A 17,356-nucleotide genomic window follows, 5' to 3' on the forward strand; every position below is an offset into this window, starting at 1 on the left:
AGTCTAGTGGGCATTTCAGTTAGAACACACACTGTTAGGACAGTACCAGACACAGCAGACACACCAGACCACACCTACTGCCCATAGGTCATGGAAAGAAGTCACCAACGAATAAGCTTGGCATGCATTTCTGGCCCTCTGTGTTCTGTGGGGAAAGGGTTCTATTACCAACGGGCCCAGTTCCTGAGATTCCAAGCACATACTTCAACACGCTTACATGAAATACTGATTTTTATTGCAAAGAACAACTAGTCTTCGTATTTCTTTTAAGGTCTTAACAAGTACCTTAAAATACAATAAATAATAGCCAAACACAATGAAGGCAGACAAGAAGATAAATTATCATTCCAATGAGAGGCTTGCAATTGTTTTCCTGACAGTGAATGTTCTCAAGCACTGTGCCAGAATGCAGCATAAAGAACAATGATGCATTCCATACATTTTGCTTAAGATACGGACGTGATCAGAATTCAGAGGAGACCAGGATCTTAATATGCTTAGGGGGCTTCTGAGGAAGGAAAATCATAAAACACACACCCATTGTGACAGGGAAATCACAGCAGAAAAAATAGAAATGAGGTGGTCTCAAACCTCCAAGGCCCCGCTTGGCAGAGTGGAGGGAGGGCAGGTGCCGGCAGGTGAAGGAGGCGGCCTCAGCGGGAGGATGCAGGCGCAACGTGCCCAAGTGAGCAAGAGGACTGGCTTCCTACCCCTGAATCTGCACCACTCTTACAACACTCTTACTTTATTTTTTTATTCTTTCCTAACCCTTCCCCAAGCATACACCAAAAGAAATGCTATCAATGGTCACTTATTCTCGTGCAAGTGGCTCATTCTGTGGTCCTTTTGGGGCATATTTCTTAGCCCAACATGGTGTTTTCTTTTTTCTTTTTTTTTTCCCTGAGACTAATCTCATTCACTCATATGTGCATTGGTAATTCACACCCCCACTAAATAAAGCAGCCTTTTGTAGGTATTGATCAGAGAAAAGGGTTCAACTTATCCACCATTAAAACAAAAAAATTCAAGGCTCCTGTTTCCAGTAGCAAGAACAATCATGTAAACGACCTTCCTCCAAGCTGGAGGTGTGTTTCCTGGGTGCACTTGTGCACACGCACTCCCCCTGGAGCCCTACACACCTCATTCAGGTGACCCTGGAAGGCCAGCGGGCATGATCCCTGACCTGCAAATATGTTGTCATCTCCACCCATGTCAAGACCTTCCCTCCATCCTTGGAGGATGAGACCCTGTGCCCAGCTCAAGGTCCCTACCTTGTCCCCAATACCCTGAACACTTGGTCTTGCTCCTTCCTCCCCTGTACCAGTCTTCAGCCTGTCCCTGTTCCCAGACCTGCTCATTCCCCGCCAATGGGTCCCCTCCCTCCTATAAAGAAGAAAATCTGTTGAGCTTGGTTCATCATTGACTGTTGCTCTGTGCCCCTAGTGCCTCCCCCTGCCCACTGCTGAGCCCACTCTGGGAATCACCATCAACTCTCATCTGCTTGACCCTGTGTGGGGAGTCCTGGGTCAGTGCTGACCCGTAAGAGTTTCCAGCAGGCAGGACGGCTGAAGAGCTATTAGGAACTAGGTTGCTTGATTCTTGCTTTCAAGTTGTAGTCACAGTTGACACGTACCCTGCCCCAAAGCCTTGGAAAAGTCGTTTACACCAGGGGTGTCCAATCTTTTGGCTTTCCTGGGCCACACTGGAAGAAGAAGAATTGGAAGAAGAAGAAAACAACGGGCTGCGGGTTGGACAAGTCTGGTTTACACACAGATTTTTGAGAGGGAGGCTCTGGAGCAATCATAGAGAAGCAACAGGCTTTCATACCAAACAGCATGAGGGAGGAGAAAGCGGCCACCAGGAGCCAAGGTCATAAAAGTGAGGGCGTACTGAGCACGCATATGTCAGGCACTGGGCAAAGCATTTTGCAAACATTATGTCATTCAATCTTCAAAGCAAGCAGAGAGGGAGGCATTACTGGCTCATGTTTAGAGATCTAGGGAGGGAGGTACACAGTCACCCGAAACTATAAGCCCTGGATATTTTCAAAGTCCTTAGAGAAGGAATTAGACTTCCTACAGGATACAGGACGGGTAGCTTGAGGCCAATAAATTTCAAAGCAAAATCCAGCATCTGAGAGGCACACTCCAAGCAGCACCACTTACTCACGTTGCATCTTTGGGAGAGCTGCTTAGTCTCCTGAGCCTCTGTAAAATGGGGTGATCACAGTACCTACCTCATGGAATTAATGCAGAGATGGCATTAACCAGTGTTGGTGATCAGACACTACCTATTATTTATATTATTGTTAGTATCACCCATGTGTACATACAAGTCTCTAAGTATGCATTTCTATGTGCATATATACATAGCACACATAGAATCAATGAATGTAACAACTATCTCTGGCTTCTCTCTGTTGAGAGAAACATGAAAATTTTCAGTCCCTGCCCTCAAGGAGTTCAGACTCTGGTGATAAAGGAATAAACTAAATAGGTAGATGGCCAAGCACAATAAATTCATTCCCAAACTGGTCCTAATCACCTACTAAGAGCCTGGCTGCTGCTAAGCCTTGGGTATGTCAAAGTATGACCCTTTCTCTGCCTCAGGCTTAACCTGGCGGGAAAGACAAACCTGATACACATAACCTTTCAACATTCCAAGAAAGAGCCTTGGGAGAGGTTTATCCCAGGCGCTGGAGGTCTCCGGGTGGGACGCACCATGTTAATTCAAGATGCTGAGGCGGTAGATGGGACAGCGTGGCCATGATGGGGGCTGGAAGCTTTGCAGATGGAGTATCTGAGTTGAGCCCTGAAGGCCACTTGGACTTCCAGAAGTTGGGGGTGCAGGGGGCCTGGGATGTGTGGGCAGGATGACTGAGGCAGAAGCAGGGGTACCAGGACTGAGAAGGCGGCCAAGCCAGACCGAGGAACAGCGCAAAAGGTAACATCCAAGTCACAACAGGAGTCCACAGGGTCTTGAGTGCGGGAAACACAAGCTCTTCTAGCTTTTAGTCCTCGGAGCCCCCCCCAGTGTGTGGAAGAGATCCAGCCTGAAATGACTGCAGGGTGGGGGTGGATGAAGTTTATTCTGGAGGCAACAAGGGGTCCTGGTGGCTCTTCCGGGGGAGTGGAGACACCGCCACATCTGTGTTTCTGGAGAAGGAAGATGGAGAAGGGATCCTCTGGTAGAATGGGGTGGAGCTAGGAGAGGGCCCCAACAGGAAGCACTTGGAAGAGAGGGGCGCCCACTCAGAATCAGCCTCTGTCCTTCTTTTCCGCAGCTCATCTGTTCCCGGCTTTTCCTCCCAGTCTCCTGGGCTCGCCACCAGCGGTGGGATCCCTCTTCCTGCACAGAGCTGCCTCTTCCTTCCTCCTGGTGACAGATGACCCCCCCAAACCCCAGGGACTGCGGGTCCCCCAGAAGCCCAGCCTCAGCCTCCTGAGTGCTGTGCCTGCCCCCACTCCACCTGCGCGGCTAACCAGTCACCAGACTCACCCCCACCCGCCCTCTCCCCTCCACACAGGGGAGCCCCCAGCTCCAGCCAGAGGGGGCCAAGACCTCCCACCCCAGGCAGATCTCGTGGGCAAGGTATCTGGTTAAAGACATTGATGGATTTCATGAAGAAAATATTTAAGCCAATTTAAATATTTCAGCAATTGATAAGTGGTTCAGCTTTTATGGGCTGGACCTTTAGGGTATTGTTTATAAGATGTATGTGATTTTCATATCTGTATCAGTGCTTGTAATATTGTTTGCATGAAAAAAAAAACGTTTCTCATGTTTGCCATCCATTTACAAACGAGCTTTACCTATTTGTAAATTACAGGCTTTCAACACGCAGCTGGACGTGGCGGGAAAGAGGAGACGATGACTCCGTGTCTCAGCATGAAGCAACGGCAGATGTCAGATGTCAGCGCTGCCAATGTTTCAGCACTGGGGTTCCTTGCTCACTGAGTAGGAACAGTTTGCAGAAATACTGGACAACCCACTGTGGATAACAAACTGCGTCCCAGGCTCTGTGTTTCCTCAGGAATGCATTTACTTAGAGAAGCGGCCTATGAACATTTCCCGGGAAAATGCAAAATCCATTTTGTGAAGCAATGAGGCTGAGTTTTCATGGCTCTTTCCTCCTCCAGGTGTCTTCACTGCGTCCAAGCCTGTCACCCGCATCATTCGATCAAGAGTGCCCATAACGTCGCACGTGTCAAATCCTTACCATTTCTGCCTAATTGGTAGTTACAGCCTCGGCCCACCTGTTTCCGGGGTTCCCGGTCTCAGTCGGACACTGGAGGGACCTCTGTTTCCCCACTAGTCTGTGGAGCAGATTCCCCCTCAGCCTAAACATTCTGCACCACAGAGGGCCTGCCACTCACAAGCAGCTTCTGTTCCACTCTTCCAAATTACCCTGAAGACATTCGCCGTCCGCCCCACGCCTCCCCTTTCTTCTTCTCTTTCTCATCTCCAACGTTAAAGAGTTTCTGGAGGAAATGACAATGAGAGTTGACAGATTTCAGTCTGAATTTCCCTTTTCTAGGGGCCTCTTCTAGGCATTTATCTTGCAACTGCTCTTTAATGCGAAGCTTTTTGAGTATTTCTGTTGTAGGAGCTCTCATTCAGATGCTGTAAAAACGGTCGTTTTCCAAATACACAAACAACGCAGTCTAGAAAACCTGGGAACTTTCTATGGGGGAAAGTCCTTGCGCGTCCTTCTGAGCTATGGATCAAGGTCGAGGGCTGGAGCATGTCCCTGAGGCAGCATCACCTTTCCGAGAGTCCTCAGGAGGCATCCTCAGTGGCCAGATCCCATTTCAAGTGCCCTGTGCTTCAGGGAGCGGGCAGGAGCTTTAGGACATACGATCCCTTATATGTCTGAGCCGTCCTCTGTGGGCCATGAAAGTGTTTTAAAACCATCATTTTAATTACCATTATGAGGCTTTCACACGGTTCCCCATTCAGAGGCTACAGCCAGGAGGGAATAAGGCAGACACCAAGAGCCACTTGGCCAAGTGGAGATGGCCGGGCTGAAAGTCACTCCTGCATCTGCCTGTTGAGTCTGACTTGAAATTCCTGGGAGAAAAGAGCAGGCTGGGGCCAGTGCTCAGCCCCTGCTGTGCAACCAGAGGCTCCCCAACTCTTCCCCATCCCAAGTGATTTAAGTCACCACCAATTCCAAACCATTAAACTCAAACTGGAGAGAGGCCTGTTGTTTAAGCTGAGATGGTCCTGACAGCGGGGCGGTGGGGCCTGGCTTTAACAAGGCCCTGAGCTTGCTCTTCTGCGGTGTGCTTCAGGCATTTCTCCAGCTTCCCTCGGAACTGACTGAGCTCATCAGACCCCGGGATCCAAAGCCTGTGCTGGGATGCAGGGGTCCACACTCCCTGGTACCTGGCTACACGCTTTGCCTGTGTGGCCAGCTCGGGCCCTGGCTGCCTCTGACTGCCGTGCTATCCACGCTAGGGAACAGCTGTCCCCACAAGAACCATGCGGTCCAATCCCAGCACTGACCACCTCACCTGCAGCCAACCCCACACTCTTCAGTGGTGCCGAGATCCTGTGGCAGACTCAGCCAGTCCCAGTGTGGACCTGACTCCGCCATGGACACCTGGGGCCAATAAGCTAGCTGTCGGGCCAGTGGAGCTCAGCTTGATACTGGACAGAGCCTGAACCTGGGGCCTGCGGCTGGGGAGGGGTGCTCCTGTGTGGGCCAAAGGGATAGCCGATGGCATGGAAGACAGTGTGACCGAGCTATCGGCTAGCACTCGGGATTCCACATGCATGCAGAGGTCACCGCTGGCCATTTCAGGAGACACCACGCCTGGGAGCTACTGCAGCCAGCACTGCCAGGCAGCGACATCACAGGAGGACATTTCTAACAAAACAAAAAGCATCTTCCCATCCTCGTGGACAGCTGTCATGTGGTTCCGATAACCACTTTTCAGGAGAAGAGACACAACGAACTTGGGATAGAAATAAAGAATGGAAAGAGTGTCCCAGAAACCTAGATGAAAACGTAAGAATGAATCTTCAAAGTTCAGTCTGAGGTGTGTGACAGCAGGGAACATCCTAGGGTGTGCAGAAGGGGAACAGACCTACTCCTTACCTCCTAGGACGTGATGGCCTTGGTCAGGCGCAGGCTGCTACTGCAGGGGAGGCCATGTTCCTTTTCATGATTGTACCACACGGGGAAGAGCCTACATCAGTGTCCTTGCCAGAACATGCCTGGAAATCCCAGGCAGTTTCTTGGCATCTCCAAAGTGCCCACTCACAGGTGTGGGCAGCGCATCAGGCAGGGACACCTGAGTCCTGCTAGCCATGTCTGAATGAGGGACAGATGGCTGCTACCTTGGTCACCTTGATGACCTCACTGTTGGTGCCACAGGTCTGCCCATCCGCCATATCACCAGAGGTTCTGTCTCTAGATGATTCTGAAGCACTAGCCCCAGGCTTCCAGGCAGCAGAGCTCTGCACAGGTGCAGGAGGTGGCCCTCTCCCAAGCTCTGTGCAAAGCTATGGTCCCTGGAAGTCCACACTGGGTACGGAGTCTGTCTTGCACAGGCCCAGGGATCTCTCACACCTCCCCACCCTTGCCTGGAATCTCCCCAAGCCTCTTAAGGGAAGCAATTCTGTCCACTCCTGGCCCTGAAGCCTCTCAGCCAGGAGCCACCCTTGCTAGAGGTGCAGGGATGAGCTCTGAGCCAGTCCCTGACAGCCCCACTCCTGCACCTGACAGGCCCAGGGAAGCCGGGTGATTGGCTGGAGATCAGACAGCCCATGCAAAGCCAAAGGTCTCGTCTCCCACGCTGTTCTGTGCCTGCGGCAGGATCACAGAAAGCAGAGTTGGCAACAGGGATTTTCCCTCGGACACAGTGACTTGCACAAACCCTACATTACATCGTTGCAGGTGCAAACGTGAACTAAAGGAGCTTCTTAGCCCAAAGAGTTGCAAATACACTGAAAACAGCTCCCAGAATGGGTCACATGGATTAATGGCTAAAAAACAATCCATGATGAGCCACTGAGGTAAACCATGAAGACATGACAAACACAGAGCCTTCCCTGCCCTTCCGCAGAACGCCCTGTTGCTATCCACAAAAGCACCCTTCAGTCGGCCATGAGTCACATCCATTGTGGCAAATCGGATGTTCTTTTCTAAGCAGGATTTGAGAAGTCCAAATCCTTGACATGTGCTTGGCCGTGAGCCTGCAGCCCCGCCTGTCCCCCCATGCAGACCACATACCTCGACTCAACCTTGTGATTCACTTTCCATACGTCCCTACACACCCATGGTTAACAGGGAGACAGCAGCCCAGAGGTTCACATTGAGTCACTAAAAAACCAGAAGGAAAAATGAGTGGCCACGTGAGAGCGGCTGTCAGTGAGCAGCCAACCCAAAGGGAGAATAAGAAAAAGATGACGAATTTTGATTGATTTCCCAGGGCTCTAATTTAACGTAAGAAGTAGACATGGACAGATTAACTATGGGCAAATGACAACACATCACAGTACTAGGTTTCTAAGAAAAATAATGTTTGCCCAGGGAACTAGCTTACAACAGAGAGTAGTAAATCGGCCGCAGACTGGTTTGCATATAGTCCAATGTGCAATTCACTGTATCACTGAACTCAGCTGGGGTTGCGAACAGAGCTGGGACTGAGGTAAATCACAGTACACGCTCGGCCCCCAGTCTAGACTGGAAAGCCGATTCAGAGGAAACGCATGGCCTTCCCACGGAACATGCTGAATTACTTAGACCAGCAGGAGACAAGAGGTTACATCTCTTCCCAGCAATCCATGATAAGCTTACATTTCCCAAAGGTCTGATAGAAACAGGCTTAGAGAAACCTACTGCCCTCTTAATCTAAAAGTCAGCTCACTTGGGGAAACAGCACACCACCAAAGTCCACCCCAGTGCAGCATCTGTGCCTGGCAGTCCCTCCTCGTGGGAAGCATCCTGTCTCAGGTCTAGGATGGAACAGGAAAGAACTCCACAGCCAGCCCCAGAATCAGCCCTTGGACGCCCTGCTCTCTGCAACTGAGAGAAAGGGGACACTGGATGCGCACCACAGACCTCGGCTTTCTGGGGGTGACAGGCATCTTTGAGTTTGATGAAATCTTGGCATTTTCTTCCTGGAAACACACACACATGCACATCCACATAAAATCAGTCACAGACTGTCTGGAATTCCTGAGACCCATCCATAGAAAGCCATGTTAAGAAAGCCTGTTCCCAGAGGACTGCATTAAAAGAAAATTGAATCCAAAATCTATTACTTGGCCAGGTGCAGTGACTCACGCCTATAATCCCAGCACTTTGGGAGCCTTAGGCAGGCGGATCACCTGAGGTCAGGAGTTCGAGACCAGCCTGGCCAACACGGCAAAACCCCGTCTCTACTAAAAACACAAAAAAATTAGCCGGTCGTGGTGACAGGAACCTGTAGTCCCAGCTACTCAGGAGGCTGAGGCAGGAGAATTGCTTGAATCTGGGAGGTGGAGGTTGCAGATGAGCCGAGATTGCGCCATTGTACTCCAGCCTGGGCGACAAGAGCAAAATTCCATCTCAGAAACAAACAAAACAAAAAGCAACATGTATTACCGGCTAGCACATTTTGGGGCTGAAAAGAGCCATAAGACTTTGGAGACCCCACTAACCAGGCAGAGCCCTGCCCTGGAGGTGACCGTGCCAGTCCCTGCGTAGCTAGTGACCAGCACAGGCTGAAAGCCATCTCTGAATGTATGTGGCATAATTACTGATACTAGAAAAAAACATGCAAATGACAAGTTTTGTGCAAATAATGTGATATTTTAAATCAGAAAATCCGGTATCAATCTGGACTCTGCTTCTTCCTGATTTCATGATTTTGAACAAGTACTTTTTTTTTCTCATTTACCAAATACTGTATGTGAAAAGTATATTAAAAATTAAGCTTACATTACTAAATGTATACAAAAGATTGTATTCTGGATTCAACAACAAAGAAGTGTATTAGGAAAAAAAAAACAAGTCTGTAAGTAAAAAGATGCAAGTTTACTCCAAGTTAATGGGTGCAGACATAAGCATGTCTCGTATAATTATTCTCTTTCCATTGGATTCCTCCCCAAGGACTGGCAGAATCTTCAACCTACAGGGGCTGAGACCCCTCAGGTGCCTTGGGGCTGGCCCTGGCTTGGCCCATTCTGCTCCTCCCATCTTCCACGGCGGCTTTTCTTCTGAGCGACCTCTCCACAGGAAGGCACCGAGGACTGGGTTTCACGAGAGGTGAGCTCTGGGGCTGCCCTGGCCGCTCTCCAAGTGATGTTTACTCTCATCTCATTCAGCTCCCTTTCTGCATCTCAGATGTTTGCACGGTGTGTGTCTCTTCCTGTAGAAGAACCTTCTGGATGGTTTGGGCAAAGCCCTGGCCTGTCATCGGATGCCTCTGCCCTCGCTGACCTTCCTGGGTGTGGCTCCCGGGTCCCTGCTGGGGCCGCCCTGGGAATCTCCAAGCCAGGCATTCTCGCCACCCTCTTGCGTTCTCCCTGGACCCGCTCTCATGAGGGGTCTTTCTGGTCACTCCCAGGACTCCTCCATGGGCAGGGGCCACATGGTAGGCAATTGCGCGGACCACAGGCGAGGTCATCTTGGGAACTCTGGACTTCTGCGTCCTTGCGATCCCTCTGGGGACTATACTTACTCTGCATGGTGATTCGGGACAGCAAGGATGGCCGAACACCTTCTCAAAGGACTGTTCCCTACGGAATAGCGCATCTCCCTGCGGAATAGCGCATCTCCCTGTACTGACTTGGCGCTGATTCCTTGCAAAGCGTCTTCCCCTCGTCCTGCAGGGCTGCTGGCCAGCACTGAAACTTACATCCCAATTCCACAGTCCCAGGAGAAATGCCTCGTTCTGTACTTTCAACCTCTGCCATTGCACTGAGGATCACAAGATTCACAGAAGAGATGTCTTATTTTCAGTTTGCAGGTCTCAAAACTCCGAACGCAAGTACTGGCTAGACAATTATCACTTGAAAGAAAGTTCAACAAGTCACACATACAAATCTAAGGGAGAGGCTATCCAGTATGAGGGTGACAAGGGGACCTGTTCCCACAAAAGAAGCCTACTGAGCACCTGTCACCTCTTGCACCAACCCCAAGGGTGTGACAGCAACTACATGGTCTCAGACCCAGGAGCTTCCTGCCATAGCTCCAGACCCTTGGGAAGCAGCACTGAGAATTGGCAGCACCCGGGTATGGAGAAACATGGGCAGTCAAAGAGAGGCACAAGGCGGGTCAGCGATGGGCCCTGGCTCCCCTTCCCCTGCCCTGCATGCCCCGAAGCTGTTTCTGACAGCTGCATCCAGTTCACAGTTGGATGTTAGGGCCACCAGTGACAACGCTTTGATTTCTGTTTCACATGTTTCATCTGCAAAAAAAAAAAAACAACCCTTAAACTAAGGATGTAAGAAATTGCCACCATGACTTAAAACTCTCCTGGAAATTTCAGCAAATGAAGTAAGCACAGAAATAGAAATAAGAACTACAAAATATAGCTCTAAGGCAGTATGCTTGTATATTCAGCATAAACCAAAATAAATACAGCAGATGTAATAATTCAGGGTTTAGATACAACATGAAATACACACATTAATTCCATGCTTATAAATCAAAATTAGCAAGACAGTGAATGCCACAGGGAAACCAGACAACACTCAAAGATTTACTCCTGAATAATTTAATAGTGAATATTAAAATATTAAAAATAACAACTAAAGGGTATATAGAAAAGCAAAGGGAAACATTACAGAGACACAAAGGCAGATGTGAGTAAGTAGACTGGTAGGCTGGGAAGACTGAGTATGTTAATTCTTTTCACTGTAATAGTGTTTAACCCAGTTTAAATCCAAATTTAAGGGGACTTTTTAGGAATTTAAAAATGGCAAAATTTTTCTAAACTTTACATGAAATATGGGAAAATAAAGGCATGAGAGAGAAGTTGCTCTGCCAGATGCTAAACCGTGCTGTGAATCTGCACTGTGATTATAGTGCGGTGCAGACGCACCCCGGGACTGATGAGGCCGGCCCGCACGCCCAGCAGGCCTGGGAGACCGAAGTGCTCCACATAGGAAACAGGAAGCGCGGGACCAACCCATAAGGGGTACCGGGGAAACTGCCATGGAATTCATCAGATGAAAAATCGAGTCCATCTCCAGTTGCCATCAGATACCAAAACATCTTCTATCGGTCTAATGTCAAATGCTGACACACACAACACGAAGAACTAGGAGAAAGACCAGCAAAGAGGTTGCTGCTTCCCGAACAGCAAATAACTTAGCCTAAAAGCAACAGCAGAAAGACAATTATTTAGCTACACAAAAGGGTCTAAACTTTAAAAGCTTGTAAGCAAAATGAAAAAGCCAATGACAAACAGAAAATGTTGGGAACGACAAAATAATGTGTGCTCGCGCACATGCACGTTCTAGCACTCCAGAATAAACAGTGGTCAAAGGAATGAAGAAATGCACAGTTTACATGGAGGGAAATTTAAAATCCAAGAAATATATTCTTTAAAGTAGTCTCATTAGTAATCAAACAAATAAAATTAGATAGGTGAGAGACTTTTTTTGCCTATCTAGTTAACCAACATGCTGAGAATAAAAATATCTAACATTTGCCACGTTGAGTGTGGTGATGACTTGCTGACAAATGCCAGGGTGAGCGCAGCTTGAACGGCCTCTGGAAAGCAATCTGGTGCCTTTGTATCAAAAATCATAATCTTGAAACAACTGACTTCCTTTTTAGAACTTTTGGAAAAAATCAGAACCAAGGACAAATACTTCTGTGTAAACGTGCCATGTTGGCATTATCCATAGTGAAGAACAGTGGGGCGGGGGGGAATAAAACCCTTACATCTTCTATATTGTCTTAATAAAGGCAAACAACAGAATATTATATATAAAATAAAATGCATTCGCAATATTTAATAACACGAGAACATACACTATAATATTCAGTTTCATTTTAAACACAAAATTCTAGGTTCAGAATTTTTATTAATTTTACAGCAAAATTCCTACATAGATATAAATTTAAGAAAGACCCAACATGTCCCTAGATATTAAATATGTGTATCTGAGTGGTGGGATTGATTAGGGATTCTGGTTTTCCTTCCAGTTCTCTCATTGGAAAATCTGATACAATATCTTCCAAATATTAGCCACCCAATAAATAATGATAAGAAGAATGAAACGATTTCCAACTTCCAACATAAACATGTACGATTACTAATTCTAAGAGTGAAAGCATGTTATAAAACGAACATGAATAAACAGATATTGGTTTAGGAAGGTGTCTGGTGGCCTCTCAGGCTGGCTAAGCCAAGGGATGTTTACTTTTGTCAATTTCTGCAGAAACCACACAAGTGGCTGGTGATGTATTTAGCTCTTTCCTCACAGTAACCCTCCTGAGGACTCTAGGATGAGGTTCTCACATAGCTCTCGTTGCAGGCTGCTTTCCCTGCCTGTTGCCCTGTGGCAGAGCCCTGGTTATGGGCTTACAGCTCCTCCACGCTCCACTGGTCATACGGCCTGGGGATAGGGGACCAGGGTGGCTGAACCTGGACCTGCAAGGCCCCCTTTCCTCCTGCCTGTGACCCCTCACTGAGGGTCCTTGGGGGACACAAGCAAAGAGGAACATAGCCCACACGGAGCCCGCATCACTAGCACACGAGTCTCTACCCTCATGCAGGGTGCGAGACAGAGCAGCTCCCACGTCCTCTGCTCCCCTTGCATCTGCACGTTCGGGTCTACCCCTGCCTGCTGAAGAAGGAAACGGGAAATGCAGAAATGTAGCTCACGAGGTTGGGCCCAGGGAACCCCTGCGTGGTCAGAGGGAGCGGAGCACAGGAGAGGAAGAGAATGGAGTCTCCTCCGCATGCCCAACCTCACCCCACACCATGAGGACAGGGTGCCTGGGGTGCCCGGGGTACCCAGATGCTCTCAGGAGCCCTCCTTCACTGACGGAGGGGATGGCCCGGTGCAGGGAGGGCAGGAGGCTGAGATCCTTGGTCTGTGAGAAGCCACATCAGATGCAGAAAGTCCATTTCAAAGACAACGCTGACCCTGCACAAATCCAGCTCCTCTGCCCTGTCATGAGAATGGCACTCCATCAGGGCAGGCACTCATCACCTCTGGTTAGAGCTTTCTGAACCTCGTTTTATGTAGCACATTCAGGGATGGGCAGTACCCTCGTGCAAACTCAGGGAAAACCGAGGGTCTGCTGCTGCACCTAAGTTGAAGACGATGGCAGGGTCTGCAGGGGGATTTTGATCTTTTTCTCCGTGAAGGACGGAGGACGCAGCACACGTATTCTGATGCTGGAAGAGGCACTGCTCTCCATGTAAAGTACAGACCAGCAGCAAACCCAGGATTAAATTCCTGCTGAGGAAGGCATGCAGGTGCCTCCCTGCAGAACGTGCCCCTGGGTCAGGCTGCAGCTGACTTTTTACAAAGTGAGCTCGCCGCTGCAAAGCCCCATGGGTTTTGTCACATTGACTCTGTGGCTCTGACTTCCCTGGCCTTTGCTGCAGTGACTGCCAGGGTCATGACCGTAAACACCGAGGTTCTCTTCCAGTGCCTGGTGGCATAAGATTGCAGCCTAGAGTCCATCGGCTGCATGGTGAAACAGTCTGGGAACTTCCCAGGTTTGAAAAAAGTTAGAGTATACCTTTTAAATAGTTAATAGAGCATTCAGAGAGAAGGAAGACGAGCTCCTCGTGCATGTGAAGATGTGTCAGACGCAGCAAATCCATGTCAAAGGGAACGTCACCCCACAAAGAGCAGCCACGCAGGATCTTTAAAAGGACTCTCAGTCCCACCAGCTCGGAATAGACCATCTCTATGCAGTCCACTCCAGGCACACGCAGGCCCTGCCGCGGTCATTCTCTCTCTATGGCACGCAGACGGCAATGACACCACTCCTTGCTCTTATCCTGAGTCCTGGCGTGCTGACCGAGGAGGATTTTTTAATTTTTAAAATTCTTTTAAAAAAAATTCTGGATTCAGGAGGTCCATGTGCAGGTTTGTTATGTGGGTGTATCGCATGATGCTGTGGCCTGGGGTATGGGTGGTCCCATCACCCAGGTACTGAGTACAGTACCCCGTATTTAAGTTCACATCGCCCTCCTTCCCTCCTCCCCAGTAGCCCCCAGTGTCTGCTGTTCCCATCTTTATGTCCGTGTGTACTCAGTGTTGAGCTTCCACTTTTAAGTGAGAACATGCGGTATTTGGTTTTCTGTCCCTGAATTAATTTGCTTAGGATAATGACCTCCACCTGCATACATGTGGCTGCAAAGGACACGATTTCATTCTTTTTATGGCTGTGCAGTATTCCATCATATATATATGTACCACATTTTCTTTATCCAATCCACCATTAATGAGCACCTAAGTTGATTCCACATCTGTGCTATTGTGAATGTTGTTGCAGTGAAAATACAAGTGCGTGTGTCTTTTTGGTAGAATGATTTATTTTCCTTTGGATATATGCCCAGTAATGGAATTGCTGTCGTAGTTCTATTTTAAGTTCTGCAAGAGTATTTTAAATGAGAAGTTATATAAAGATAGGAGTAAGATGGAAACAGGAAACATATAAATGACTGCAGAAAAAACAGGTTAATTCATCAGGCAGTTTGAAAAGCGGGACTTTCTGAAGTAGTAAAATATCTGACTAGGCTCTATATAAATGAAACTTGTATTACCTTCCAACATAGTAGACTTAGTAAGACACCAAGAACCGCCAGGAAGAGTTGCCAAGGATCTACTTTTGTCAACAGGTAAGAATGATTTTAAATGAACAAGAAAGATGTAGCAAATAATTAAAAAATTGCCCTGGTCTGCCCCACTGCTCCTATACTGACCATGGCTGGGCTGGGCTGGGCTGGGTGGGAAGTGACTGCCCCAACCATGATAGGCACGGCCACCAACAAAACTAGACATGCAAAACGCCCGGCTCTTTTAACACAGCTTTTGTTTACGAATGCCACACGACTTCTCAGAGCACATTGGAGGAAAGATTTTCAACACATAAAAACTCTGAATAACTACAATGATTCATGTGATTTTTTTTGTCTTTGCATTCAAAAGTCAGAAGCATAACACGAGGCTATGTGTGATCCGCGCTCAGGGAGTACGGGGGAGCGCTCAGAAGTGTACGCAGAACTATTTTCAGCGCTGGCTTTTGCTGGAGTCCAGACCTGCCAAATCGAGCACGAGAGGGTACCTTTTGCCAAGATGGAAGCACTATGAAATGCAAGGTTGCTCATTTCCTGTTCATTGTGTTTATCGTGTGAGGCTTTCCAGAAGGGAAAAAAGCCAGCTTCTATTTTAAATGATGATCCACTGATGAGCAGATGGGTTTGGTGTTGCTTTTTGTTTATTCTCTCTACATCTGAAAATATTTCAACATTTTAACTTCACAGAAGTATAATGATTTTTCTTTCCTTTTTTACATGCTTTCATTTCAACGTTTTTACCTCAAGAGAGTTAAGACCTCAGAACATCACCTCCCACTGAGCTGAATGGAAGGACATTAATGAGTCTGCTGCCTCTGTATCAATGGGAACCATTTCTCTAAACACAGAATTTCCTCCATGGATTGGTTTGGAAGAATAAATTTTTCAGGTGTAAAGGAACTCATCAAGATAGCAATCTATTCATTTCACATGGAAAAAAAAAAAAAATTCCAAAGATGAGAGTGAATGACTTGAGGTCCCAAATAAAACAAAACAGGTGATATGGTTTGGTTCTGTGTCCCCACCCAAATCTTATCTTGAATTATACTCCCATCATTCCCACATGTTGTAGGAGGGACCTGGTGGGAGATAATTTGAATCATAGGAGTGGTTTCATCACGCTATTCTCATGATAGTGAATAAGTCTCAGGACATCTGATGGGATTATCAGGGGTTTCTGCCTTTGCTTCTTTCTCAATATCTCTTGCCACCACCATGTAAGAAGTGCCTTACACCTCCTGCCATGATTCCGAGGCCTCCTCAGCCATGTGGAACTATAAGTCCAATTAAACCTCCCTTTCTTCCCAGTCTTGGATATGTCTTTATCAGCAGCGTGAAAATGGACTAATACAGTAAATTGGTACCAGTAGAGTGGGGCATTGCTGAAAAGATACATTAAAATGTGGAAGTGACTTTGGAACTGGGTAACAGGCAGAGGCTGGAACAGTTTGAAAGGCTCAGAAGAAGACAGGAAAATGTGGGAAAGTTTGGAACTTCCTAGAGACTTGTTGAATGACTTTGACCAAAATGCTGATAATGACATAGACAATCAAGTTCAGAGTGAGGTGGTCTCAGATGGAGATGAGGAACTTGTAGGGAACTGGAGCAAAGTGACTCTTATTATGTTTTAGCAAAGAGACTGGCAGTATTTTGCCTCTGCCCTAGAGATTTGTGGAACTTTGAACTCGAGAGAGATGATTTTGGGTATCTGGCAGAAGAAATTTCTGAGCAACAAAGCATTCAAGAGGTGACTTGGGTGCTGTCAAAGGCGTTCAGTTTTATAAGGGAAGCAAAGCATAAAGGTTCAGAAAATTTGCAGCCTGACAATGTAATAGGAAAGAAAAATCCATTTTCTGAGGAGAAATTCAAGCCGGTTGAGGAAATTTGCATAAGTAATGAGAAGCTGAATGTTAATTCCCAAGACAATGGGGAATATGGCTCCGAGACATGTCAGAGGTCTTCATGGCAGCCCCTCCCACTGCAGGCCTGGAGGCATAGGAGAAAATGGTTTCCTGGGCTGGATCCAGGGTCCCAGAGCTGTGTGCAGCCTAGGGACTTGGTGCCCTGCATCTCAGCCACTCCAGCTGTGACTAAAAGGGGCCAAGGTACAGCTTAGGCTGTTGCTTCAGAGGGTGGAAGCCCCAAGCCTTGGCAGCTTCCATGTGGTGTTGAGCCTGGGAGTGCACAGAAGTCAAGAACTGGGGTTTGGGAACCTCTGCCTAGATTGCAGAAGACATATGGAAATGCCTGGATGGCCAGGCAAAAGTTTGTTGTAGGGGTGGGGTCTTCCTGGAGAACCTCTGCCAGGGCAGTGCAGAAGGGAAATGTGGGGCTGGAGCCCCCACACAGAGTCCTTAGTGAGGCACTGCCTAGTGGAGCTGTGAGAGGAGGGCCACCATCCTCCAGACCCCAGGATGGTAGATCCACCGACAGCTTGCACTGTGTGCCTGGAAAAGCCTCAGACACTCAACACCAGCCTATGAAAGCAGCTGAGAAGGAGGCTGTACCCTGCAAAGCCACAGGGGTGGAGCTGCCCAGTACCATGGGAACTCACCTCGTGCATCAGCATGACCTGGATGTGAGACCTG

General features: G+C 48.0%; 1 protein-coding gene across 7 annotated transcripts in view; it reads right to left on the reverse strand.

Moving 5' to 3' along the window:
• The window catches only part of RPS6KA2 (ribosomal protein S6 kinase A2), a 491,259-nt gene that overhangs the window by 147,433 nt on the left and 326,470 nt on the right, over window positions 1-17,356 (reverse strand). The gene's annotated exons all lie outside the window — the stretch shown is intronic.

The sequence above is a fragment of the Macaca thibetana genome, chromosome 4 (genome assembly GCF_024542745.1).
Source record: "Macaca thibetana thibetana isolate TM-01 chromosome 4, ASM2454274v1, whole genome shotgun sequence".
NCBI lineage: Eukaryota > Metazoa > Chordata > Mammalia > Primates > Cercopithecidae > Macaca > Macaca thibetana.